The sequence below is a fragment of the Triticum aestivum genome, chromosome 3B, assembly GCF_018294505.1.
Source record: "Triticum aestivum cultivar Chinese Spring chromosome 3B, IWGSC CS RefSeq v2.1, whole genome shotgun sequence".
Classification (NCBI taxonomy): domain Eukaryota; kingdom Viridiplantae; phylum Streptophyta; class Magnoliopsida; order Poales; family Poaceae; genus Triticum; species Triticum aestivum.
This window is the reverse complement of record NC_057801.1, coordinates 22,347,739-22,375,313: the sequence shown is the minus strand read 5'-3', so window position 1 is coordinate 22,375,313 and position 27,575 is coordinate 22,347,739. Positions and strand designations below refer to the sequence as shown.

The window sequence follows — 27,575 nt, the reverse complement described above, 5'->3', positions numbered from 1 at the left end:
GCAACGCAAACACGAAATACTTCCACGCCTATGCGAACGGCCGCCGCCGCAAATGTACCATCCTTCGACTGCAATCCGACAAGGGGCTGTTGTTGCGTCAGGATGACATAGTGCGGCATGTTTATCAGTTCTACATCCAACTGATGGGCACGTGTGAACTTCAAGTGGCTCGCCTTCGCGCGGACATGTGGGGTCCGGATGGCAGGGTGTCCGAGGCCGAAAACGACGCGTTTGGCCTCGCCTTCACCACCCAGGAAATCGACGCTGCCATCCATAGCATGAAGTCTGACACGGCCCCTGGCCTGGATGGCTGTCCGTTGGCCATGTGTAAACGCTTCTGGGCTCTCCTTCAGGACCAGATTTTCGGGGTCTGTAATGGTTTCATGTGTGGAGAAGTTGACATCTCGCGATTAAACTTCGGGATCCTCTCCCTCATCCCTAAAGTGCAGGGGGCTGATAACATTAGGCAGTTTAGACCCATAGCATTGATCAACGCCCCTTTTAAAATCTGCGCCAAAGCCTGCTCGACGCGTTTATCCCCGGTGGCACATCGTATTATTAGTAGGAACCAGTCCGCGTTCATCCGTGGGCGCCACATTTTGGAGGGGCCTCTCGCTTTGCTTGAGATGGTTCACTCGCTCAAACGTACTCATGAGCCTGTGATTCTTCTTAAACTAGATTTCGAAAAAGCGTATGACCGTGTCAATTGGGACTTCCTTAGACAGGTCCTCTTGGGAAGAAGTTTCTCGCCCGTTTGGGTTCACCGCATGCTGCAACTGGTCTCGGGGGGGGGGGGGGGGGAGACGGCTATCGTGGTTAACGGGGAAGTAGGCCCATACTTCCGTAACAAACAAGGGCTGCGTCAGGGTGACCCAGCTTCTCCGCTTCTGTTTAACTTCGTGGCTGATGCCTTGGCTGCAATGTTAGATAGGGCTCGTCTGGCTGGCCACCTCAGAGGGGTTGCCTCCCAGTTGGTCCCGGGAGGAGTTTCCCACCTGCAGTACACAGACGATACACTGCTGTTGTTCGAACCTGACAGACATAGTATTGCTACGGTCAAGGCTATACTGTTGTGTTTCGAACTAATGTCGGGTCTAAAAATCAATTTTCACAAGTGCGAAGTGGTCGCCATGGGGATGGGGCCCGACTAAAGTCAGGTGGTGGCAGATCTGCTTAATTGTAAGTTGGGATCTCTGCGACTCCAATACTTGGGGCTTCCGACAGGGGATCAGGCTCCTTCCATCCAGGATTGGGCCCTGTTATGCAATACGGTGGCCGACCGGGTCGGCCCGTGACGGGGGAGATTTATGTCGTTGGGTGCACGGCTTATTCTTACTAACTCGAGTCTCTCCTCGCTCCCTATGTTCACCATGGGGATGTTTCTGCTGGCCGAGGGTGTGCATGCCAAGCTGGACACGCCACGGTCCCGCTTCTTCTGGGAAGGAGCCAACCCCAAACAGAAGTACCACCTAGTCAAATGGACGGCCGTGTGCCGTCCAAAGTCCCAGGGGGGATTAGGGGTGATGAACTCCAGGCTGATGAACATTCCACTAATGTGCAAGTGGATTTGGAAGCTATCTCAGGGTGAAACTAGTCTTTGGGTAGACCTTCTTCGAGCCAAGTACTTCCCATCAGGCAATTTCTTTGCTGCAACTGGATGGGGGTCTCCCTTTTGGAACTCTATCCAGGAGCTAAAACCAGTCTTCGCCATGGGGGCGAAGTTCCTGGTTAAGGATGGCTGCTCAACGCGTTTTTGGATGGACCTATGGATTGGCGACCAACCTCTCTGGCCCCGTTTCAGATCGCTGTACAATATTTTGCTCGATCCGCACTCTTTTGTGGCGCAAGTTTTGGCCAAGTGACCCCCTGTACTGTAGTTTAGGCGGGAACTCACTGGCCCGGAGACGGCAAGTTTGGGGAACCTACTAACTTTGCTGGAAGGGGCTGCCCTTTCGCAAGGCCCAGACGTGGTGTCTTGGCGCCTTAATGCCTCCGGCAAGTTCTCCGTTAACTCCCTGTACCGAGCACTCGCTAGAGGTACACATCAGCAAGTTGCGACCGGGCTATGGAAGGCTCGGCTCCCTCTAAAAATCAAGATTTTCATTTGGCAATTGTGCCTTGACAAACTCCCAACTTCGGTAAATATTGCCAAACGCAATGGACCAACTAACGGGTCATGCGCGGTGTGTGGGGAGCCTGAAACTGCTAACCATGTGTTTTTCCATTGCCATCTGGCTCGTTTTGCGTGGATTGCGGTTCGAGAGGCCGCTGGCCGGGATTGGGATCCTAGGTCAGGTGTTGAGCTATGTGCTCTCCTGTCGTCAGTGTCTGGTTCTGCTAGACGGGTCATGGAGAGCTGTGTTGGGGCATTACTTTGGGCACTGTGGTGCATTAGGAACAAACTTACGATTGAGGGCGTGTTCCCCTCACACCCGGCTAATGTTATCTTCAAATGTATTATCTTTTTGAAGCAGTGGGTGCCGCTGGCAAGGCGCCAAGACGTTGAGCTGCTGCACCGCGCTCTCGCCCGTCTTCGACAGGTCTACACTCTGGCGAGAGCTCCCACGCCACCTCCGTAGGGTCTGGGTGGTCCTTTTGGCTTCATTGATGCGAGCCTTCCTGCTCTGGTCATGCCGCCTCCGGCATGTAATCCTGAACTTCTGCCCCCGCTTCGCTAGAGCTTTTGTGGGCTTTGACGTGTTGTAAGACTTGACTCTTGTGTACGCTGCCTGTTGTTGGCTTTATTAATTTAAAGCCAGACGCGTCGAGCATCTTCGTTCTAAAAAAATACAGGTGCTACTCCCAAATTTGCTGAATTGTACATTCATGACACAAATAATGAGGTTAGCAACAGAATTAATGCCGTGATGTCTGAAGATGGTGAACAAGAAAGTGGTATTGATAGAGCGATAACTGATGGTCTAATGAAGATGCTTGACGAATATAACCCTCTTGTGAAAAGATGTAGGGTAGCTCTTTGCTGGGTGTGCGTTGCGGTGTCGACTGAATAATAATCTTCTCCTCATGCTTTTTCAGGCCCTATATCGGCTTATTTTTCTTGCGGCAGTGGTGTTGAGGGGGGGGGGGGGCGCTAAATCTCGATTGTCTATGCCGCCTAGGTTGTAGAGCTTTTGGTTTGGGTGCGTAATCGAACTTTCTGCGCTTATCCAGCCCAGGTCCACTCTCCATGAACCACCACCAAGGTAGCTGAGGGCGATGTATTTTTGCCTATTCAGGTATGGGGATCATGCATGCCTACTTGTCCAGCTAAGAGTTCAATTTCAGAGGTTTATTCATATACAAAACTTTGTTGTCATAGGCCCTGCTCCGGCCTGCTCGTCGACGGCGGACACGACGACGTTCTCAGCCATCCTCTTCCGACGATCCCTGTTTCACCCGTTCATATCCTCCTTCGGCGCCGCCGTCTCCCTGACCCCTGCTGGCCGGCGTGCCCAGGCCTGGCCGCGCCGCCCCCGTCCTGCCCCGGTGGCGGCCACCGCGGCGGCGCTCGAGGAAACCCTTGTGCCCCGCCTGGTTGCCCCGGGCCGGTCCTTCCAGGCCACGCTGGTCCTGGGCCTCCCCGAGGCCCAACCCGCTGCCCCCATGTGCATTCGGCCGCTGGGCCGCTGGGTGGGGAGCGGGCCGTTGGCAGCTCCGTGGCCCGGTCTCCTAGCCTGGTGTCGCTCTGTGCAGCCCAGTTGCGCCCCTTGGGGGCTCCTGGCCCAGCTCGACGCATAATCTGGCCCTCGGTAGGGTTTCCATGCGCATCCCATCCCTCGCCTCCAGCGCCCCGACCCGATGCACCCCCAGCCGCCCCCCTCGCTGTCTCCTCCGGCCGCCTCGCGCCCCCCTCCCCCTCCCCTGCCGGCCATGCCCCGGGAGTGGGGAGACGATGAGGCCCACCTGAAGCGGCACGCGGATGACCTCCGGGACCCGCCCTGTTCCTCCCCTGATGGCCTCCGGCGGGAGGCAGACCTCCGGAACCAGCTCTCCTCCCGCCGGCCCGGCGCTCCCCCACGCGCGACTCCTGCGACTCCTGCCATTCCCCTCCCCGCCAGTCCCGCCGGTCCCCGGCGCGGGACGACCGCCACTCCCGCTCGCCGGCACGTCGGGCTTCGCCTCGGGCGGACTCGCTTGACCGCGGCCACTCGCCGGCCCGGCGCTTCCCTGACCGCGGCCGCTCGCCGGCCCGGCCCTCCCCTGACCGCGGCCGCTCGCCGGCCCGGCGCTCCCCTGGTCGAGACGGCCGCGACTCTCGTCGGTCCTCCCCTCTGCGGCAGCAGCACCCCGCCTCCGACTCCACCGCCACTATGGCCCGGCGCTACCAGCCCCCGCGCGCCCAAGCCGCCTTCCCACCATCTAACGGTGGCAACAGGAACCAGGGGCGTCCGGGCGCTAAGAAGAAGAAGAAGAAGAAGAAGAAGGGTCCTCCTCGCCCCCCCCCCCGACCGCTGCTACCTCCGCCGCCGCGGTGACCCTGATGGTCCGTCGTGCTTCAACTGTGGCCTGACCGGTCACTTCCAGGTGGCTTGCCCCAACCCACCGACGTGCTACCTCTGCATGGAAGCCGGGCACCCCGCGACTCTTTGTCCGGAGCGCCCGGTGATGGAGGAGATCATGATGTACGGGCACGACATCAGGACATCGGCTTCTTCCACATCGAGGTGCCGGAGCTCCCGCCTCCCTCCCCCTCGCTCCTGGCTCTCTTGTGACTGTCGTGGGGGAGGGCGTCGCCACTCCGGAGCTGATGAAGGCTAAGCTCAACCACCTTTGCAGAGGCAAGTGGGATTGGTAGGTGACCTCCACCGCGGCCAACGCCTTCTCGGTGATCTTCCCCGACGCCATGAGCATGGTCTTCTGCACCCGCAGCGACAAGTTCACCTTGGCCCTCAACGGGATTGTGGTGAAATCTCCGAGCCGAGGTGGGATCCCAAGGCCGTGGCGGTCCTGGACACTGCTTGGCTCCTCATCGCCGGCCTGCCAGATGTAGCCCGGTCTGAGTGTGTCATTCGCAGTATGTCCAAGATCCTGGGCAAGGTGGTTGTGGTCGACGAGCTCTCCCTGTGCAAGGAGGAGGAGGTCCGGGTCAATGTGAAATGTCTAGACTCCTCCAGGCTCCACACCACGCTTCGGGTCTTCTTCAACAACGATGGATATGACCTCACCATCTGCCCCGAGCCTCTGAACCACATCGACCGCCCCCGCCTCTCCGCTGACAGCCTCCAGGGGGCGGCCACGCTGATGCTGATGGCTCCCACCATAGGCGACCCCGTCACTCCCGCTTTGACGACCATGAGGAGCACGACGACCTATCGGAGCACTCTCGCTCCCTGTCTCGCGAGCCCGCCAACCCACCCCCGAGCCGTGGCGGCTCCGAGTCGGGCCACACTAGGGTGTCTGCTGCTGACCTCACGGTGGCTCTCCGGCTGGCCGCCCCCCGGTGGCGCCTTCTCCCCCAGCTTCGGAGTTCGCCAGTGATATCTTTAGTGTTGGTCTGCTCGTCGTGCCACCTTCGTCGCCCCGTTCTCCATCCGCCGACTCCACCCTCCACCCCCCTCTGTCGGGCCCGGACCCATCGTCCCCCCTGGTCTGACCTCCCCGGTCCCCACGGGTGATGACGATGGTGCCCCCTCGGCGAGGCTTCTCCGATGCTCCCACCCGCGAGGGACGCGTCTAGCGACATCTTGGAGCTCGTCGCCCCGCTTCCCCCGCTGGTGACCCTTGATGCCCACCCCGCCTCTCCTGCCTCTCCGGCTTCGGCGGTGGCCGTCGTCGTGACCACTCCGGTCTCCGCGCTCCCTCCCCAAATGGTGGCGTATAAAAGGCGGCCCCGCTCCTCCTCGACGCCGATGACTACGTCTCGCCGCAGCGCCCGCCTCGATGCGGCTCGCCCGGTCGATGGCTCGGTCCCGTCCATCGCTGAGCGTGCGGAGATCCGGGCGGCTACCCGGAACCTCGAGTCAGGTGTGGATTCCGCCCTCCCTAGTTCTTCCAGTTGTTTCTTTTCCGCCCTTGAGGCCATTTCTCTCGGACACCTCGCCAAGGTGGACATTGACTCGGCCATCATTTTTAGGGGGGAAGTGGGCCCCCCCTTAAAGCAGATTGCGGCCATTAGGGCGCGTGAGGTCCTAGATGGTAAGCTGGCTGAAACCCGGTCTCGCCTGCTTCGACCCCCGGAGGAGCTGACTGCCACTCCCGCGGTTCGGGCTCCTCCGGTGGTCGACGGGGTGATCCATGGGGGCACTCGGTCCCGCACTGGTGCACTCCGCGCTCAAAGAGCATCTCGCGTCCTGGGGTCAAGCAGCCCCTCGATGGGGGCTTAGATGTGGGCCGTTTTTTGGAACATCCGCGGCTTCGTCCCTGATGGTCGCCGCCGCCAACTCATCGAGTACGTGCGCAATGAACGCATTGACATCATTGCAATCCAGTAAACCATGCGCACTGAGTTCTCCCTCCATGAGCTTGACTGCCTTAGTTCCCACCTCTTCGCTTGGCATTGGCTCCCTTCTAGTGGGACCACGGGCCACTCTGGCGGCATCCTTTTAGGGGTAAAGGATGCCACCTTCAAGGTGGGCGGTATAGACCGGGGCGAATTCTTCGTTAGTATGGAGATCTTTGAGCGGGCTCTTAACTTCAAATGGGAGGTTGTAATTGTGTATGGACCGGCGGACCACCGTCGTTCCCCGACCTTCCTTGCGGAGCTTCACCACAAGATCTCCTCCTCCCTCCTCCCAGTAGTTGTGGGCGGAGATTTCAACCTCATCCGTTCCCTAGATGAGAAGAATAATGATCAGATTAACCTTCCCCAGATGCAGTTGTTTAACGACTGGATTGCGGAGCTCGGCCTCCGAGAGATCGAGCGGACGGGTGCCAGGTTCACCTGGACTAACCGCCAGGCCGACTCGACGCAATCCGTTTTGGATCGCGTCCTAGTTTCCCCGGAGTGGGAATTATGTTGCCCCCTGGCTTCTCTTCGCGTGATTACCCGGATTGGGTCGGACCACGTACCTATCCTCCTCTCCTTCGCGGACGAGCGCCCCCCACCCCGTCGCGATTTCGGTTTGAGCTCTTCTGGCTTAACCAGGCCGGCTTCCGGGATGCGGTTATTGCCCGATGGACCTCTGCTCGCGCTTCCCCTCATCGCTCCATGTCCGCTGTTGACTCGTGGCACTTCTGCGCCAATATCGCCCGCCAATTCATGAAGGGCTGGGGCGCTAACCTTGGTGTGAGCTCCGCGAGCGTAAAAGGACTCTCCTACTGGCTATACAAGCCATGGACGCCCGGGCCGATACCTTCTTAATCTCCCCAGATGAGTGGATGCTGAGATATGATCTTGAGGTTCAACTCTCAACCATCTACACAGATGAGGAGGCCTACTGGAGGTTGCGCGGTACCCAAAGATGGGTGCTCCGTGGCGACACGAACACTGCATATTTCCAGGCGGTTGCGAACGGCCGGCGTAGGCGAAACTTCATCCACTGCTTGTGGGAGGGGGATTCGCCCCTCATTCGCCCCTCGGCCATCCGGGCCCATGTCGACGGCTTTTACAAAGCCCTCTTGACCCCCACCTCTCGGGGTGGGGCTTGTCTCGCCCCCAACACTTGGTCGGGTATGCAGTTGGTCTCCGCTAAGGCCAATGCGGCTCTAGTTGCCCCCTTCGACGACGATGAGGTCCTCGCGGCTATTAAGGGGATGAACCCCTCCACGGCCCATGCCCCGGATGGCCTGCCCATTACGTTCTTCAAAACATTCTGGCAGACCATCAAGTCGGAGGTCATGGCCCTATTCGAGGATTTCTATTCGGGCTCTATGGATCTTGGACGCCTGAACTACGGGATCATTACCCTCATCCCTAAGGTTTCGGGCGCTTCTGATATCCGCCAGTTCCGTCCCATCACAGTGATTAAAGTGATTTTCCGGATCCTGGCCAAAGGGTACGCCAATAGGGTGACCCTGCTAGCTGACTCAATCACTCACCCGAACCAATCTGCCTTCATTCAAGGCTGGTTTATTTTGGATGGAGTGTTAGTCTTCCACGAAGTCCTTCACGAAGTCCGGGTGAAGCACCATCGAGCAGTCTTCTTGAAGCTTGACTTCCATAAAGCGTATGATACTGTCCACTGACCCTTCTTGCGAGAAGTGCTGCTCCGTAAGGGCTTTGTCGACCGGTAGGTGACTCACGTTATGCAGTTGGTCTCCTGCGGTCGGACCGCTGTGAGTATCAACTGTGAGATTGGGCCATACTTCCCCACCCTCTGTGGGGTTCGTCAGGGTGACCCATTCTCGCCGTTCCTATTCAACATGGTGGTGGATGCCCTGGGCGCTATCCTCGACAAGGCCAAGGATGCCGGCCATATTCACGACATTGTTCCCCACCTAATCGGAGGGGGAGGGGTCTCCCTCCTTCAATATGCGAATGATACCATTATAATGGTTCAGGGGTCTGCTCAGGACGTAGCTAACCAGAAGTTTCTCCTCCTGTGCTTCCAACAGATGTCGGGCCTAACGATTAACTTTGATAAGAGGGAAGTGATGGTCCTTGGCTACACCCGGTGGAAGCTCAGGCTATCGCGGACGGACTTAATTGTCGGTTGGGTTCTTTCCCCACGACTTACGTGGGGATCCCCATTAGTGACTCGCGCTTCACCGTGGCGGACCTTCGCCCCACGGTGACCCATATGCAACATCGTGTTGAGCCCTAGAAAGGGCGCTGGTTGTCAAAGGCTGCTTGTGTGATCCTCATCAACTCCTCGCTCGCCAGCCTTCTATTGTTCCTCATGAGCTTCTATAGCCTTCATGAGACGCTCCATAAGGAAATTGCTAAGTACCAGTCCAGATTCTTCTGGGCTGGTGAGGATGACAAGCAAAAGTACAACATGGTGAGCTGGCCGGACATCTGCAAACCCAAGGACCAGGGTGGTCTGGGGATTTTGTCCTCCCTGCGCATGAACATTGCCCTCCTGACCCGTTGGCTATGGCGCATTGCTAATGGCGACGGCGGCCTTTGGCGCACCATCATCCGGAACAAGTACCTCTGTGGCCAACCTCTTGCATTCTGTCAGCGATCGGGCGGCTCCCAGTTCTGGCAGGCCGTCATCCAGCTGCTCCCTGTGCTTCGCATTGTCACTTCCATCTCGGTTGGTACTGGATCAGCGACCCTGTTCTGGTTTGATCGGTGGATTGGCGACATCCCTCTGGCCGCTCGTTTTCCCAAGCTATTCGCCATTGTTGTTGACCCTCGGGTCTCTGTCGAGTCGGCCCTTATTGACTTAGGGCGCCTCGCCTTTCGCCGTCCCTTTGGCCCGCCCGAAATGGCCGCCTGGGATGCCCTCCTCCAGGACATCGCCCTTCTCCCGATGAGCGTCAACGACACCCCGGACGCCATCTCTTGGCGTCTGGAGTCTTCCGGTTGCTTCTCCACCAAATCCCTGTACACAGCCATCTCCCCATTGCCCGCCCCCGAGCCCTTCAGTCTGATCTGGGACATCCGCTTGCCCCTGAAAATCAGGATCTTCCTGTGGCAATGGATCCGTGGCCGCCTCCCTTCTAGAGTAGAGGTCCTCAAGCGTAATGGACCCAGAGATGGGCTTTGCCCCCTGTGCGGCACGGTGGAAGATGCTAATCACATCTTCTTCATGTGCTCCACGGCCCAGTTTCTTTGGTCCAGTTTCCGCAAGACGGTTGGCGGCCAGTGGTGCAATTCCAACTTCCCTGACCTTCTCGCGGAGATCCATGCCTCCCCCCTCGCTACCATCATATCAGATGGCTCTGCGTTGGGGTCCTCGCCTGGACGCTTTGGACTGTTCGCAATAAGCTTGTCATCCAAAAGGTGCCTCTTAGACGCGCTACTGACGCCATTTTTAAAATGTGTGGGTACTTGCACCTTTGGCGGCCGCTTAGCCACCCTCAGGATCGGGACGTCATCAACACCCTCTTCGCCGACCTTCGATCGCTCGCCTTCCGCTTGGCGCCTCCGCTACCTCCCCCCCCCCCCCCCCCCCCCGAGCCCGACTAGATGCTACTTTGCACCCCGTGTGTGTGTGCTTTTTTCTGTTCTCAGGTCTTGTTGAGTTGTGCCCTCAGCATTAACCCCTTTTGGACCTTATGTGTACTGAGACTTGTGTGTTTGTGCGCGTGTGTGAACCTATGTGGAATGTTGGCTTGGGCAGTTGCTTTATAATATAAAGCAGGGCGAAAGCCTTTTTCGTTATGTTGAAATTTTGTGGTTACTTTTGTTCTGTTCAAGTAGCCACTTAGCTAGTGATTTGCCTATTTTTAATTGTAATGCTGCCTTCTAACATAAATTTAAACATCTGAAGTTATTGCCATACCAAAATTTAAATTCAACTTTGCTTATTCGACTTTTGAATTGGAGTTATATTCTTGAAATTATCAATCTTAGTCCTCTACCTTCTTGTAAAGGCTTATGATCATTTCCACCTAATTAAGCTAGCTATTCCATTTCAGATGATAATAGAAGGTTGCCTTATCAGCAGGACAGTTGGGTTGTTGTTCTTCCTAAGTGTTTGAAATGCTATAATCTGATAATACTAGGGGGTTGTACACAACCTAATGTCCACGAGAAGCTAATGCCCCTCTTTGTGAATGCAGTTGTCACATAAATGCCTAGGCAGTACATACTTATATAATCTTCATGACTTAGTTTTTTTGGAACTGGTGATCCTTTTGGCTATGAATCTTAGACCTTTTGCATAACATTGGGGTTGCAAATTTGGATTAGTACTAATGACAGTGTTTGTTTCATTCAGGTTCTTGCAGTTCCAACACTACCATTGACCATGTCTGCAAGTCTATTATTCGGTAGTGTTACTAGTACTATTATGGTTTCAATCAGTGGGACAGTAAGTTACTTCAACATGAAGAACATTTCTGTTTTAATTTCGCCGTTCTGTATTTTCTCATTGAACTTTGTTGATTGTAAGCTAGCTAAAGCTGTGGCTTTTCTCGTCACTAGATACTTTGCTAGAGACCGTATTCTTAAGAAGTTTCTGGCAATTTATAAAGCAATAGGTGAAAATGGATTCAAGGTTGTGGCCCTGCTCCATTGGGAACTACCTGTTGGAAGTCTACTACACGACCTGATGGACAACGGCCTTGACCAGGTCCTTCGGATAGTTCAGGAGGTGCGTGCACTACGTGCGCACGTCCACCACGCATGCATGACATGCTCGGCCACGGCCATGGTACACGATCTCTCCCTCACCCCCTTGTACCTCTCCGCATGTATAAATAACCCTGCGAGATATGAATACAACTGTGCATATAGTTCTGTAAAACAACTCTACCTGTACGGCTTGACTTCAGTCAAGTTCTTACCCCACGTGTTGGGCAAGTTAGTTTCTACTCCCTCAACACTTCCTCATTTTATTTTGGCATTCTCCCATAATCTAACAGAAATAATTAGGTAAATATTCCTGCAGACAGAAAAATTAAGTACAGTCTTATTACTTCTATCCCCAGCGACCCGTTAACTTAATAGTTTTATCTGCAGGATTCATGATCCAGTGTAGTAATGTTATTCCGGACGCATGCGATTTACAAAATCAAAGGAGTAGCAAATATCATATACCTGGTTAAGCGACTGGCTGGTTTCTGATCCACTGCAAATTGAGTATTCTTTTGTGAAGGAATACACTGAAAAAGTTGTCACCAGTATATATCTTTTCTATGAAGCACTGTTACCTCAGATATTGCTTTTGTACACATGCAGTTGACTGGGCATGCTTCCAGGACATGGTCTTATGTTTGTGCTGGTGCATTTGGGCGAGCTATAATTGTAAGTTTGTAAACCAACGATCTTTTCTTAGTTCATCTTTTCTTTGCAAACTTGCTTTTGTTGCTGCATCAAGGATACTGCTCTAATGTACTCGATCAAGCCATCAAGCTCTTTTCATCTAAGTTGTTAATAAGAATGGCTTACATACTGCATGTGTTCTCTACTTCTCTTTTATAGAATAGTACTAGCTCATAAGAATCGTGTCCGTCCCATGGATATGGGGGTCTCTCACAGCATGGTGATGGTATCTTCTTTCTAATGAAGTGTCCGGAATGGAATAACACTTGTATATATCAAATGCGGACATGTTTTGGGATACAAAGAAGGAACAAATGGAAGGATAAGGATTTCCATTATACTTCATCAGTTCTTATCTCTGTTTTATGTACGGGTAGCGTGCAGAGCTTACAAGTCTCAGATAAACTTGCTGCATCAAAGCAGAACAAATTTATGAAAGATAAATTGTGGTTCGTGGAAGCCAGCTATTACATTTCTGCTGGCTTCCATGGATGTCATTTCGATGCAAATCCCTCCCGTTAAATCGGTACTTGAATTCCTTGGTAGACTCTTAAAAGATGCTGTTTGAAACAATGTGATTTCAGAACGTAGAACACAGGGCAAGATTTGGAATCAGTAAACAGAGTACTGAACCACCTACACTGAGCATCAGCAACGTGTACCACTGTAATCATGTAATCATTGTTCTGGATGTAGAAGACCATGGACCCAAAACGTGTATTACTTCATATAGTGCATTTGATTCTTTGATATACCATCTGTATACGTTCCTATGTATGGGTTACCCTTCATATAATTTGATGATATACTATTTGTATAAGTTCCCAGATGACCTTATTTGTTTGCCTAATTTACTTCCTGGTGATTGCATAAAGAAATTGTGAGACATTTAATCTGCTCATGAGCTAATGTTCACGTACAAAACGCAGTGGCCGAACCATGTGCATAGCCAGGCTGGGAGCGCACAGGTCCACCTCAGGTGGCGCCATCGGGTGGCGCCCCAGCCTCTAGTTGTCATTGAACTGTGCTAACACAGCAATGTTTCTACTCCGTAAAAATAAACAAAGCAATGTTTATAACTTTCAAAACTAACATTGTCGAACTAGTAGATGTGAGGGCCTCCCTTTGCGAACTACTCCTTGATATGCGTGGGTTGCTACAAATAAAATAAAATTCTCTCACAGTTTGTCAATTTAGTAAACTTCGTACTGCATCAACCTCAAATGTAGTAGTAGATGAAAAAGAAAGGGTCGAGCTAACTGCCACACGTGTGGCAGGAAGGGAGACGCACCACACGTCTTTAATGTAAACAGATTGTCACGTCATCGCATGCATGCATGCAGGAATCTTTTTTGATTTTCAGTTTTTAAAATGTTTTATCTCTTAAACGAAAAATCCGATGAAAATACGTTTTCACCATTAAATCCCTCGCGATGAGATCTTCGAAACTAGATCCCATGTTGATATGTTTTGATGAATTTTTTTTTGGATTAAAAGTTGCCATGTCTATTGCATATGAATTGTCATGATGTTTATACTGAAGTTGTCATGATATGTTTCAGCTATTTTCTTCTACATTTAAAAGTAAATTTGACATTTATAAAACGGGGAATTAAAAAACTAGACTTGCCATGAACCATAAACTAAAATTGCCATAATACATGCACGTAAAATTGCCATGGTTCATACAAAAAATAATTTTCATGGTCAAAGTACTGGAGTTGCCATCATCAAAATACTAAAATTGCCATGATCTACAAACTAAAATTGCCACATGGCAACTTTAGTTTAAGCCCTATGGCAACTGCGGTGTAAACATCGTGGCAACTTCCGGCAAAAAAAAAATCATCGAAACAAATCAACATGGGGTTTAGTTTTGAAGATCTCGTCGAGCCGGATTTAATGGTGAAAACGGATTTTTAGTTCGCTTTTTTATTTAGGAGATACAACATTTTTAAGCCAAAAACCAAAAAAAATTCTGCTGATGTCATCTATTCATACGTGACAAAATGAGTGGTGATGAAGGCGTGTGGGCGATGTGCAAACGCCCACACGTGTGGGCGTTAACATTTCCGAAAAGAAAAGAATACATAATTATTTGTAATATAAGTCTAAGTTGTTAATAAATCACCCGGTAAGATGCAGCAAGAAAAACTTCCCTTTGCTGTGCCATTAAAGATACACCAATATATATATACACTAACCTATTAACTAGTGCCTAGTGCTAGTTACTGTTTTTTGCATGTTTTTGATTTTCAGAATATCAGTAACAAACAAAGTCGAAATGCAACGAAACTTTTTAGAGATTTTTTTTTGAACAAAAGAGACCATCGAAGCTCCCAAAGGTTGGCAAAACTGGAAGGAGAAAGCTTTGTGTAGAGCTACAAAATGTCCCGACCCAATTTGCTCGATTTGGAGCGCTGCTTGTGCGTAGCGGCCACATGAGACAAATATGGAAAGCGATTTTTATCCACACGCGTAACTTCATTTTTAGTTTAATCCGTTGTGCTTATCTGCTGCGCCTTGATTACCACCTGTAGTCCGCCTGATCCATTATCGCAATTTTATTTATCCATACGACCCCCTTATAGGTAGGTAGAATCTCATCTGAGGTCTTCATTGACGCGTAGCAACGCTTATCTGGCCAGCCTTAATTTCTACTCTATTTTCTTCTTCTTTTTTGATGTCTGGTTCATTTGCCGCAAATGCTACGCCTTTTTCGAGACCATAGCAACGCTCGCCTCAAGTGATGTGTTATGTGGGCCGGCCCAACAAGACGTACCCAGAGATTTTGACAACCTTTTGATATCTGGTTACTGAAATTTTTTGCACTATTTTGATTGGTTTTGGAATGGTTCTACATGCATTTTATTTTTTATTTTCTCTGCTTTTTCCATGTTTTTATATTCCTATTTATTTACGTGCCAAGTTTTCCCGAATGCACGTTTAACATTTTGTATACAAACTGAAAAATTCTTTAGATATGAATTGAACATTATTTAGACACATGGTGAAAAATTATCAAACTATACACACTAAATATTTGTAAAATGCGCATTGAATATTTTGAAGGAAGAAAATAAAGTTTTTAAGAATATACATTAAAATTCATTAAAATATATCATGAATATTTTTGTGAACATGTAAACAGTTGTTAGAACATTTTTCTAAAATATCAGAAACATTTTATTATATGTTACGAATATCTTTTGAAATTGTGTGAACAACTTTTTTACAGTTCATAAGCATTTTTGGAAAATGTCATTAAACATATTTTTAAACTTGCTAACATTTTTTGATTTCCATCAACAAATTTTCGAATTTTACATTTTTTTCAATTACGAGAAATTTTTATACTTTTAATAGCATTCTTAGAAAATATCATGAAAAAAATTAAAAAAATTTGAACATTTTCAAATGTTACATTTTTAATGGCACAACTTTTTTCTAATAAAATAGCATGAATAGGTTTTAAAAACTGCATGGATTATTTTAATACATGGCAATTTTTAAAAAAAATTAAGTAAGCTAAGTTTTGATATATGCGTATATAGAGAGAATATTTCAAAATATAAGTAAACGTAAAGAAAAAGCATAAGGAAAAGATTTGCTTCGTTGCATCAGTGTTGGGCTAGACCCATGCGAGAGTGCGATGTAGGCAAGGTTACCTTTGGTCTCACAATAAGCGAGAGCTTGCAGCGCCCTCATTTGATGCCTAACTTTGAAGTTCTTCTTTTGTCCCCTGCATCATACATAATGGTGGCGGTGGTCACAATAACCCGACAGGTTATTCTCCGGCAACAACAATGAGCATTGTGCATGAGAGCGCATGCTTTTCCACCTTTGTTTGCCGACTTGGTTGTATGGAGGCTCACCATCCTTGTCATGTCAACTCATGCGAGATGATCTAGCCAACATAGTACAATCGTGCTTTATGCTCTCTGATCTGCGAGGACGTGCATAACTGTGTCTCTCCTCTCCCAGATTAACTGTGTTTGGATGTGAAGCACTCATTTTGCTAGTTTCAGCGCACTCGAGGATGATATTAGGTATGATATTAACTGTATGCTAAACATGTCGAGAACTCACCATTAGAGTAATATAGCTCGATGGTTTGACATGGTTTGATTTTGGAGATTAATTTGAATTTGCTCCTTCGATATTTCTATATTGGTATAGGTCTCGAGCTGATGGATCATGGCTGCCATGGGAAGCTGCTGCCCCTCTACTTTTTCTTAGCTAGGTTAACGAATGAAGATAGAAAGGGGAAAAGATGAGGAGGAAATGAGTGGGCAAGAGAGGTCGGTGAAAAGATAAGGTTGTAGATGGAAAGATGGATGAGCTCCACGCGGGATAGCAGTGTTGTCCTGAGGAGGCGGACGGCGAAGATCCGTTTGTGAGGCTACTCACAGTGGGGACTATCATATATTAGTATCATGAATATCATAGTAGTGTATGATATCACCGTCATAGTGCATAGTATCATATATGATCTTATTTATTTATCGCCATGCATGACACATATTAGCGTAACATTTATACTATGATAAGGTATTTACCTATGTTACTCTAAGCCCCCCCCCCCTCTCTCTCTCTCATGATGCTTCACCTCCCGGAGCTCGACGACTCCATGCCCGGCGAGTTCCTGGACCTCGCCAAGCCCGTTAGGGTGCCCGGCTGCATGCCCATCCTGCCGATCCAGGACAAGTCTGACCCCTGCTACCGGTGGATGGTGCACCACGCCAAGCGCTACCACGAGGAGGAGGCCATCCTGATCAACTCCTTCGAGGCCTCGATTAGGATGGTGCAAGGGTGCTCTCTCACCCTAAGTTCGTCCTCCCTCCGGTACATAACATCGGTCCACTCGTAGTCTCATACGTACTATTCCCAAGTAATAATAAACTAAATAATTGAGTAATCCAAATGAGGAAACAGAAACAGCTAGCTGCAACAACATAGCAAGCCTCCACTTACACAAGAATTCATTTCATGCATCATTTATAATCTGAAACAGATCATGCTAAATATACATAATACATCATTTCACGCATCATTTAATATCAGTACTCAGTACTTAAACTAGTTAAGCTACTCACTACAGTACTGGCTACTCACTTAAGCTAGAAGCTACAAGTTAAACACATTTGTAGCACTGAGAAATAATGCAACTAGCAGCAAGGAGTATAATGGCAATCATGTAGCAATCATGTCCTTCCCTTCATATATTCATGATATAAATGGATTGTTCTACCTAGAAGGTTGTTGGAAATTCAGTTGTTGGACAAAAATTTACTTGTTGTATTCTGATTGTAATCTGATCTATCCTTGTCTTGGAAAGAAGAGAAAAGGAGAGAAAATTATGGAGTTGAGCTCCTGAGTCATGACATTACTGAATGTGGCAACAGAACATTTACATGTCCATATATAGGTAGAATCAATTAAAGGAGACCGAGAGCTGTCACATTATTATTGATGATATGACTATTGGCATATCCATAGGTCAATTGAATCAACTAACACAGACACAGGCATATGACATTGTTACTGATAATGATAATTATCCTGACATTATTAGCTCAACATTATTATTTCTTTCATGGTGAGACAAGGGACAGGTTTGTTGCAAGTGATTCGTCTAAATTTCTGTCCAGCACGACATGTGTAAACTGAGCCTAAGACCGCCTAACCAAAGATATATGATTAACAATACTACAAGTAAATCCAGCATGTAGAAGGCACATGCAAAAAATATAAGAAACTCACAAAAAAAGAGGTTTAGCCAGAGGAATAATACAACAAAAACAGAAGTACTCAAGTATATTGAAATTTCATGTATGGGACCAACATAATGCAAAAACCGAAATTTATCTTGACGAATCCAGTATATGCACAAACAATACAGAAGTGAGAACCAATTGTTCTCTTTGCCTAGAATATTGCCAGTGACTGATTTGCCTAGAATAACAACAACTATTTTGATCAATGTTTGCTACCGCACGTAACAAGTACTCAGGTAGAGATAGTACTAGCACTCCTAATGTAAGAACCCACAAGAACAACATATCCATAGCAAGCAGACTTGGATTGATATTGTAGCACTGCAGCAGTACCAAATCAACAGATCAGTAAAACGCTGTTAACCGGGAAGGAAGCAAATAACATGCCGCAATCGTTTTCACTAAAACGCTAGGTACAAGACAATTCAGAATGTACCAAGTAGACTAGACAGTTGTAGCTATCAGGCGAAACATGTACCACGTGTAAAAATTCAACACCAGAAGCTTATACCTTCTTGGGGGCTGGTGCAGACGCTCCTACAATACTAGACAAAATGAAACAAAGTTAAAATCCAACTAATTGAAGTCCACAATTGCAACAGGAGGGAAATGTATGTAGGACCTATGTGAACAATCAAACTACTGATAGTTAACTCCCAATGAATTATAGTCCACAACCGCAAAAGTAAGGAAATGTACAATTCACTAATGGAATCATATAGGTATTAACCCCTAAATTAGTAAATTTACACAATTAAGTGATTAACACAACAAACTACAGGTATGGCAGCAAGAATATTGGCTTATTAACACAACAAACTACAACATCTTCCTCTTGCTGTCCATCTACAACAGAAAACTGAAACAAAAGAAAAAAAATAACTTCTAAGATGGCATGCACAAAACTGAACTAATATTGTGCTTCGGACTGCAGCTAACCAATCAGAAGGAAGCATGCCATACAAGGCGTAAACACGAGCCATCGCATAGACACAAATCACACACGAAACGTACTTGAGATCAGCATGCACACAATCGGCGAATCTACTGCCCAAATAGATCGAACAGCTAGGGTTGCTGTACCTGGGGAGGAATCACCAACAGAGAAGAGAGGGGTGCTGCTGGTCGCCGGCCTGCCGCTCATCCCTGTCATCCTTCGCGCTGCATCTCGGAGAGGAAAAAACAGATCAGGGTGGAGAGAGGGGGAGGGGAACCAAAGCAGGGAGAGAGGGCATCCAACGCCGCTGCCATCAGCCACCATTGGGGAGAAAACGAAGAGGAGCGAGACACTTGTCACACCCAATATGCGACCATATCCAAAAGGAACTCGATGGTCCCACCAAGGATAGACCCGCATATTGAAACGCTTTTGCAAGGTGGATATCATTACATCAACATTACATAATAGATGGGGATACATACATAAGGCATACAATGCCACACGAATACAACATCATCTTACATAAGAGCACCATCCGACTACGGATGAAAAACACAAACAGAAACTCAGACGACATCCACGCTGCTAGCCCAGGCTGCCGACCAGGAACCTATCCCCTGATCGAAGAAGAAGCAGAAGAAGAACTCCAAAACAAGCAAACATCGCTCTCGCGTCAAGATCATCGCGAAACCTGTACCTGTAACTGTTGTTGTAGTAATCTGTGAGCCACGAGGACTCAGCAATCCCATTACCATGGGTATCAAGACTAGCAAAGCTTAATGGAAAAGGAAGGGGTAAACTGGTGAGGTTGCAGCAGCGACTAAGCATATGTGGTGGCTAACATACGCAAATAAGAGCGAGAAGAGAGCAAGCGGAACGGTCGTCAACTAGCAATGATCAAGAAGTGATCCTGAACTCCTACTTACGTCAAACATAACCCAAAACCGTGTTCACTTCCCGGACTCCGCCGAAAAGAGACCATCACGGCTACACACATGGTTGATGCGTTTTAATTCGGATCTGGTGTCAAGTTATCTACAACCGGACATTAACAAATTCCCATCTGCCTATAACCGCAGGCACGGCTTTCGAAAGATTATACCCTGCAGGGGTGTCCCAACTTAGTCCATGATAAGCTCTCGCGATCAACGAAGGATATACCTTCTCCCAGGAAGACCCGATCAGACTCGAAATCCCGGTTTACAAGACATTTCGACAATGGTAAAACAAGACCAGCAAAGCCGCCCGATGCGCCGACAATCCCGATAGGAGCTGCACATATCTCGTTCTCAGGGCTACACCCGATAGGTCAGCCTACGAGTAAAACCAGCCCTCAAGTTGCCCCGAGGTGGCCCCGTAGTCTGCCCGGTTCGGACCAACACTTAGACAACCCCTGGCCCGGGGGGGGGGGAGGGGGGGCTAAAATAAAGATGACCCTTGGGTTAATTACTCCCAAGGGAAAATATCGGTGGTGGTGAGGCAAATGGTAAAACCAAGGTTGGGCCTTGCCGGAGGAGTTTTATTCAAAGCGAACTGTCAAGGGGGTCCCATAAATCACCCAACCGCGTAAGGAACGCAAAATGCGGGAACATAACACCGGTATGACGGAAACTAGGGCGGCAAGAGTGGAACAAAACACCAGGCATAAGGCCTTCCACCCTTTACCAAATATATAGATGCATTAATAATATAAGAGATATTGTGATATCCCAACATAATCCTGTCCACCATGGAGCAATCTTCAGCTTCACCTGCAACTAGCAACGCTATAAGAGGGCTGAGCAAAGCGGTAACATAGCCAAGCAATGGTTTGCTAGGAAGGGTATCAAAGGTTAGAGGTTCATGGCAATTTGGGAGGCTTGAGGAGCAAAAGATAGGTTACGCAGCAAAGCGATAGAATGAAGCAACTAGCATAGCAATGATAGTAGTGAGATCCAGGGTAGCGGTCATCTTGCCTGAAATCCCGCAAGGAAGAAGAACGAGTCCATGAAGAAGACGAACGGATGAAGCCACGAAGACGAATCAAGCGTAGACGAACGAATCCTCACGATCGCAACAGAACGGGAACTATCGAGAAGAAGCACACAACATGGTAAACACACCACACATGAACAAGGCATGATGCACAACAAGCATGATGCATTACAAAGGCTACATGAAGCTACTCATGGCAAGAGGCGATGCAAACAAGAGCAACACATCAAGGCAAGTTTAAATGAGGCCGGGAACACCATATAACAATTCCGGTAAGTCCTCATATGCAAATTTCTAAATTGGTCCAGATCTGAATAAACCTTATGTTCAAGTTGTTAAACAGCAAGTCAAGATGCACCACGATGATCTACACGAGATTCTAGTCAAGTTACATATGAAGTTCATTTAATTCGGAGCTACGGCCTAGAAGATATGAGCAAAACAAGTTAAACATGGCATTGATGCAAAATGCATATAAACATCAAGCAAACACCTCAAAACATGGATGCAACATGATAATATGAAACTACATGCAAAATCAAGCAAGTTTCATATAGAGCACACTCAAAACGGAGCAACGATTCAACACACACACATGAAACAAGTTTAAAGGACAAGCTGTCCAAAACAGCAACTAGGCATCTTGCAAGAATCAAAACAACATGCTATAGGACCTCAACAAGAAAACAAAAGGCATGGGCATGATGTACAAGTAAAGCATAACAAAACATGAACACTGGGCTATCTCTAGAAATCACTAGAACATGCTCAAACACACATGGCAAGATTGCAGATAAAACAGTTCAGACTTTGCAGAAAATAACATCAGGTTGCAATGTTTAGAGCTATCAAACAACATGTTACAGGAACTTATCATGGCAAACAAAGGCATGGCATGATACTACTAAATGCATAGAACAAAAGTCCCTTACTGACCATGAGCCAAAAAGGCACAGAAAATATGATGACATCCATGTAAACATAGCAAGTTATATGACAGATTCATACATGGCAGGAACAACAATAAGTAGGCATGTTGGTAAGCTTGAACCACTCACCACAGAAAAATACATGGCATGACAAGGCAACCAACAGTAAGAAGACATGTTTAAGAAGCTAAGTATGGCAAGAGCAGGTTCATAGGGTGGATGGATAACTAACAACAATCATGGAAACATTGAACTTCATGTTAACAGGCTGACAGCAACATCATTTAGCAAGTTTGGAGCAAGATATGAACAATCTACAGCAAGCTATAAATGCAACCAGGGGCATGGATGGATAGCTCATAACCATATGTACAAAACACCCTTACTGAAGTATCTCAAAATAAGCATGGATCTCTCTATAGCATCAAGTTTACATGGCATAAAAATAACATCAGAACAAGGACTAAAATCAGCAACATCACGAGGCCTAGTTTACATGCTTGTGCTAGTCACCACATTGATCACAAAAATACATGTCATACACCCCTGGAAAGATGGCATGGCATAGATCAAAACACATGTAGACATCAACCTCATAGGATGCACACATCAAACATGGCAAAAATGACAAAAGGGCATGTTATAACAGTTTCAGCAGATTAACAGCAACATGCACTCTTGCAACGATGATTCGGGCATCAAGACGAACTCAAATGAACATGATGAAATGGAATGAAATGAAGTACTCGTTGAGACAAACAATTTGACATAGTACACGCACGAAACGGGGTAGTATGCAACAAGTTATGATGCTATGAACAGGTGTATAAAATCTTATGATCTCTAGGGACTTTGTCGTTTTTCTAAAAAAAAACAAGACGGGCGTAGAATACTAAAGGACACCCAGGGCGGGATTTACGCAAATAGGAGCTCACCTAGCGGGCCTGGCCCAGATCGCGGGGGAGGTTGGGCCGGCTGGATCGGAAGGGGCTGGGCCTTGGAGGCGCGGCGCCCACGTCCGGAGGAGCTCGGCCTCCTCCTCGATCCCGCCTGGATTGGAGGAGCAGGGGCAGCGGCGCTACTCCGGCAGGGCGGGGCGGTGCTCCGGCGGTGGGATGGCCGGCGGACGGCGAGGATGGGGAGATCCGGATGCGGGGGCTCCGAATCCGGTGACGGCGGAGGTCGGAAGGCGACCGTCTTGCGACGAGGCGCGGGGAGGCGCGGTGGCGTCCACGGGGGCGAGGCCGGCGGCGCACGCGGCTACCGGTGTCGAGGCGAAGGTGGCGGAGGCACTGGATCGGCGGCGGAGATCCCGGGCGGCGCGGGGACGCGGCGAGGCTCGGCGACGGGGACCGGCGACCGGTGGCCGGCGGCGGGTCGGGCGAGGGAGACGGGCGGCGGAGTGGGCGCGGGGCCGCGGGGGCTTGGCGGGCGGCTAACGGGCTCGGGCGGGCCGCGCCCGGGCCGAGCGGGCCCGCGGCGGCGCGCGGAGGAGAGGACAGCGGCGGGGACAGGTGGCGAGGGTTGGTTGGATGAGGCGGCGGGGAAGGCGACGTGGCGTGTCGTGATTGGTTCGGGTGACGTGTCCGGCGCGGATGGACATGTCCGGCGGCGCGGGGAGGAGTTTGCTAGGGTGTGATCCGCGAAAATGGACGGGGAGGACGTTTATATAGGCATAGGGAGCTAGGAGAGTCCAAATGAGGAGCGGTTTTCGCCCACACGATCGTGATCGAACGATCGAGAGCATGGAGGGGAGTTTGCTGGGCTTTGGGCCACTTTGGAGGGGGTGTTGGGCTGCAACAAAAGAGGCTTTATGGTTACCCGGTTAACCGTTGGAGTATCAAACGACCTCCAAATGGCACGAAACTTGACAGGCGGTCTACCGGTGGTGTACCAAGGCCGCTTGGCAAACCTCGGGCCATTCCAAGAATGTTTAACACCCTCTCACAACAGGAGACAAAAGGGGAACGCCGGAGGACATAGGAGTGCCGGATGGCAAAACGGACAACGGAGAAAAAGGCCCGGATGCCTGAGACGAACACGCATGCAAAATGAGATGCACATGATGACATGATAAAATGCAACACGCAAGAAAATGGCATGGCAAGGACGGCGAATAGCTGGCATACACCTGGCGCAACGAATCCGGGGCGTTACAACACTCCTCCACTAACAAGAGATCTCGTCCCGAGATCTTAGGACCGAGACGGAAGGGAAAAAGGGATGAGGTGAAACAAGAACTCAAAAGAAGAAACAAAGAATAGAGAGCACTCGATAAAAAGAGGAGAACGACGAAAATGACGAGAATCGAAAACCCACGAAACCAGATAGACTATGAAACCACTCTGGTTAGAAAGAAATAAGAAATGAATAAGACTGAAAGGATTTAGACAGCGCTCCTGCTGAAAATGGAAGGATTAGAACATGAACTTGAGAGGATGGAATGATACTGACGAGAGAACCATGCAATGCCTCCGGGAGAATTGAAAGAATGAGCACCTCAGGAAGCAATAAGAAGAAGATACTTGAGCTCTTTCAACAAAATCTTGATGAACTCTTGAGGAATGAATTAAATCATGACGAACAACCATGAAGAACTCCGGTACCAAGAAGGATGACGAGATAGAATGAAAGATGAAAAGAATAAGATTAAAGCCTTGCGGTGATTTAGGTGGAGGTTCCAACGAAATGGCGGAGGAAATTTGAACTCCGGAAAAGAAAAAATGAAAACACTTGGAACTAGAATTTATTCATCAAGAACAAACTCTGAAGGAAGGGATTACTCACTTGTATGAAATAAAAATAAGATTTATTGTATGCTTATCCTTCATCAAATTAAATTGATGACAAACAATGGATTTTTGCATACTACTTATTCTTCTTGAATAGGATTGAGAAGGGATAGCACAACACTTGAGAAGGTCTTCATGAACCGCCGGTAGGATTGGAAAAAACGAATGAATAAAAATGATAATCAAGGAAAAAGAATCTTGAAAGAACCAGCGTAAGAATTCGAAAATGACTGACTAACGAGAATGAATCACCGGGATAATTGGATAACGGAAGCTGAAATGTGAGGACGGAGAATTCTTCTGGAATTGCGGCCTCCGGTGAAAAGACATGGGAGACAACTTCTGACATACTCCGGATGGGTAAGAAAAGAATATCTCACAAATTGAAATAATTCGAGAGGATGATATGAAGCTAGAACCACGAATCTTCGAGAGGACAGGCAAGATTTAGAGGAAAAACTCTTCTTCGATCTTTAAATGTCGACGAGAAACACCCCCAAAATTACTGAGATACTCTGGGAGAATGAAAAGCAACAAGGTTGAGCCAACAATGAAAAATGATTTGAAATCGATCTTGAAAAAGATCTGACTGATGAAAATCATACTTACGTCACACTTTGAAAAGAATTTGAGAATGGCTCTGGAATAATTAGAAGAGTCAGGTAAGATCCTGGGAAAAGACCTGTGGGTTAGGGCCCACTAAAGAGAAAACACCATTGAAAAGGATTGTTGAACAGATAGATGATGCATCGAAACAATTGAAATATTTGAATGAGGTGACAACCTCGAATTAATTGGAACACAGACGAATGTCCTGAGATGTCTTGAAAACTCCGGAAGGATAAATTGGCGAGAGGCGAATGAGCAGGGAAAACACTTGATCCAAGGAAAAGAATGTGATCAACCCGAAAAACTTGAATTGAATCCACCGGAAAGAAAAGGAGATGAAGAATGACGAACAAGACGAGAATTCACCCGTTCAAATAATTTAGGGAAGACTGAAGAGGCTCCACACAAATGAAATAGATGGTCAAAACAGACTCAGGCTCCGGGAAGAAAAAGGGTGGGAGGGCGGGAAAAACGAAGGCAACCTGGAAGGGGAAACGACGAATATCTTGAAGAGAAAACACCGGTTGAAATCATTGAGGAAAAAGAGCAAAAACTTCGCACGAGTAGGATGGATACTCGATTACGGACTCCGGTTCCGAGAAGAAGAAGGGTGGGCGAGTGGGAAAAGAAAACAACTGAGGATTGAACTTGGAAAAGATGAAGAGGTTCGAGTCAACTTGACAAGAAATGCACCGGATCAAAAGAGATGAGAACCAACGACCGGAAAACCAACTGCGTGATCCTAAAGAAAAATTGAAGGGAAGAGGAGTAATTCAAAACACCTACGACAAGATTCCTCACCAGAGCGATGAAGAGGCTGAGGAGTAAAAAGAATTCCTACTCTCTGATATAATTAGACTCCGAAAACAGTTTTCTTCTAGACTCAAAAACGGCCAAACTACATGATCAATCAAGGGGGCTCCTAGGGTCGGTCGAGGCTCTGATACCAACTTGTCACGCCCAATATGCGACCCTATCCAAAAGGAACTCGATGGTCCCACCAAGGATAGACCGCATATTGAAACGCTTTTACAAGGTGGATATCATTACATCAACATTACATAATAGATGGGGATACATACATAAGGCATACAATGCCACACGAATACAACATCATCTTACATAAGAGCACCATCCGACTACGGATGAAAAACACAAACAGAAACTCAGACGACATCCAGCCTGCTAGCCCAGGCTGCCGACCTGGAACCTATCCCCTGATCGAAGAAGAAGCAGAAGAAGAACTCCAAAACAAGCAAACATCGCTCTCGCGTCAAGATCATCGCGAAACATGTACCTGTAACTGTTATTGTAGTAATCTGTGAGCCACGAGGACTCAGCAATCCCATTACCATGGGTATCAAGACTAGCAAAGCTTAATGGGAAAGGAAGGGGTAAAGTGGTGAGGTTGCAGCAGCGACTAAGCATATGTGGTGGCTAACATACGCAAATAAGAGCGAGAAAAGAGCAAGCGGAACGGTCGTCAACTAGCAATGATCAAGAAGTGATCCTGAACTCCTACTTACGTCAAACATAACCCAAAACTGTGTTCACTTCCCGGACTCCGCCGAAAAGAGACCATCACGGCTACACACACGGTTGATGCGTTTTAATTCGGATCTGGTGTCAAGTTATCTACAACCGGACATTAACAAATTCCCATCTGCCTATAACCGCAGGCACGGCTTTCGAAAGATTATACCCTACAGGGGTGTCCCAACTTAGTCCATGATAAGCTCTTGCGATCAACGAAGGATATACCTTCTCCTAGGAAGACCCGATCAGACTCGGAATCCCGGTTTACAAGACATTTCGACAATGGTAAAACAAGACCAGCAAAGCCGCCCGATGCGCCGACAATCCCGATAGGAGCTGCACATATCTCGTTCTCAGGGCAACACCCGATAGGTCAGCCTACGAGTAAAACCAGCCCTCAAGTTGCCCCGAGGTGGCCCCGCAGTCTGCCCGGTTCGGACCAACACTTAGACAACCCCTGGCCCGGGGGGGGGGAGGGGGGCTAAAATAAAGATGACCCTCGGGTTAATTACTCCCAAGGGAAAATATAGGTGGTGGTGAGGCAAATGGTAAAACCAAGGTTGGGCCTTGCTGGAGGAGTTTTATTCAAGGTGAACTGTCAAGGGGGTCCCATAAATCACCCAACCGCGTAAGGAACGCAAAATCCGGGACATAATACCGATATGACGGAAATTAGGGTGACAAGAGTGGAACAAAACACCAGGCATAAGGCCGAGCCTTCCACCCTTTACCAAATATATAGATGCATTAATAATATAAGAGATATTGTGATATCCCAACATAATCCTGTCCACCATGGAGCAATCTTCAGCTTCACCTGCAACTAGCAACGCTATAAGAGGGCTGAGCAAAGCGGTAACATAGCCAAGCAATGGTTTGCTAGGAAGGGTGTCAAAGGTTAGAGGTTCATGGCAATTTGGGAGGCTTGAGGACCAAAAGATAGGTAACACAGCAAAGCGATAGAATGAAGCAACTAGCATAGCAATGATAGTAGTGAGATCCAGGGTAGCGGTCATCTTCCCTGAAATCCCGCAAGGAAGATGAACGAGTCCATGAAGAAGACGAACGGATGAAGCCACGAAGACGAATCAAGCGTAGACGAACGAATCCTCACGATTGCAACGAAACGGGAACTATCGAGAAGAAGCACACAACATGGTAAACACACCACACATGAACAAGGCATGATGCACAACAAGCATG

At 48.5% G+C, this 27,575-nt stretch overlaps 1 pseudogene; it reads left to right on the top strand.

The window, feature by feature from the left end:
* Positions 1–10,799: 10,799 nt before the first annotated feature.
* Positions 10,800–16,092, top strand: LOC123067186 (uncharacterized; annotated as a pseudogene).
* Positions 16,093–27,575: the final 11,483 nt, after the last annotated feature.